Source organism: Glandiceps talaboti, chromosome 1 (genome assembly GCF_964340395.1).
Source record: "Glandiceps talaboti chromosome 1, keGlaTala1.1, whole genome shotgun sequence".
Classification (NCBI taxonomy): Eukaryota; Metazoa; Hemichordata; class Enteropneusta; family Spengelidae; genus Glandiceps; species Glandiceps talaboti.
This window is the reverse complement of record NC_135549.1, coordinates 10,658,869-10,660,599: the sequence shown is the minus strand read 5'-3', so window position 1 is coordinate 10,660,599 and position 1,731 is coordinate 10,658,869.

Sequence of the window (1,731 nt, the reverse complement as noted above, 5' to 3'; positions counted from 1 at the left end):
GGCGTCGACAGTGTACACTCTATATTCACAATACCACTAAATGTATCATCAGTGCGCTGACTTTTTATGGAACATTAAACTCGCACAAACCGTAGCATATGATCGATTATAGTAGCGATTTGAAAGGACTGTCAATGTACAGGGGTAATCCCACTAAATGGCTTCCCGAGACCTGACAATTCCGTCTTATTTATGGTCAATTAAACGGACCTTGCTCCCGGCTCTAACAGTGCAATGTTGTTGCTCTCTGTTGAAGCTGTTTGAAAATTGCGAGGAAAATGGAATGTTTTGACTTCTGTGACCTTGCGGTTGGCGGTGCCAATCAAACCAGGCTCCTATTCACTGTGAGAAAAAATAAGCGTCAGATGAAAAAAGACAACGTTGGTCGCTATTATTTGTATAAGCTCAATTCATTAACAGTCTGCGGTGAGCTGTCAATATATTCGCCCTCAAAGAACAACTATACTGTTCAGTATGAATTCAATGAATAGGCTAACCAATAAATCGAAATCAAACTAGACACAATAGTTATGTCAGAATATTAATAGGAGCCGGAATTTTTAATAAAATGGAGAGGAAACATTATCTTTACTAACAAACTTAGCAAAGAGTGTTTACAGGTGGTCGAACCATATGCATGGTAGTGTTTGTTTCATCGAAATGATTACTTATATATATGCACACTTTCATTATTTCACCTGTTCCTTTCGGAGAAATAGGAGACGCCCCCAACGTGCAGGCAGGGGATATGTGCTATGATGTAAACATAAAATAAACTAAATATATACTGGAAATATTAACAGTGATAACGAACAATCAACCAACTAATCAACAAATAAACCAATCAACCAAACAAACAAACAACACTAGCTAGCCAACCAACCAACCAATCAATCAATCAAACAAACACGCAAACACTCACTCACACTCACTCACACGCGCGCACACACACACACACACACACACACAAACAAACAAACAAACAAACAAACAAACAAACAAACAAACAAATAAACAAACAAAACGCGTATGCACGCATACATGCGTATACGTACACGTACAAACAAGTAAACAGACAAGCAATAACTTATCAAACGCCATTTGTTCAGGGAAAGATAGGATGGTTATCACATCTACATTAACATTTCCGATGTGGACAATCCTGCATAACACTGAGTAGCGGGATTGATGTATACTCAGTGAAATTTGATAACTAGTGACAAAGAGGAAAAATACATGTTTCCATTTATCAGGACGATATACAATTTGACCGGCGATGTCTTCTTACTACATACTGCATACCTTCAACTACCTACTCACTACTTACACGTACATAAAATACAAAACGTATGTTGATATAAAGGCATCGAATGGTCTTTACATCTTTCTGTCACCACAAACACGGGAAATTTTAAAAGGGAAATAAAGAGGCACACATTTTCGAAATTCTGAATAAACATAATTTCAACGACGATCTATTCACGAAATCAATGGTGTTCGCAAATACACTTTACAACACCATATGTTGCATATTTATCACAAACGAGTTGTCACGCTTAGGCTTACTAGATGCTGTCATCTACGTCAGAATACTAGGGTAGAATTATAGTCAATAGTCAGTGTGTTCACATCATGTAAACGTATGGTTTTTGTACTAGAAAGTGTGACATTCAAATCAGAAAGTATGACATTCAAATCACAGAATGACATTTACATCATAGAAAAATTACG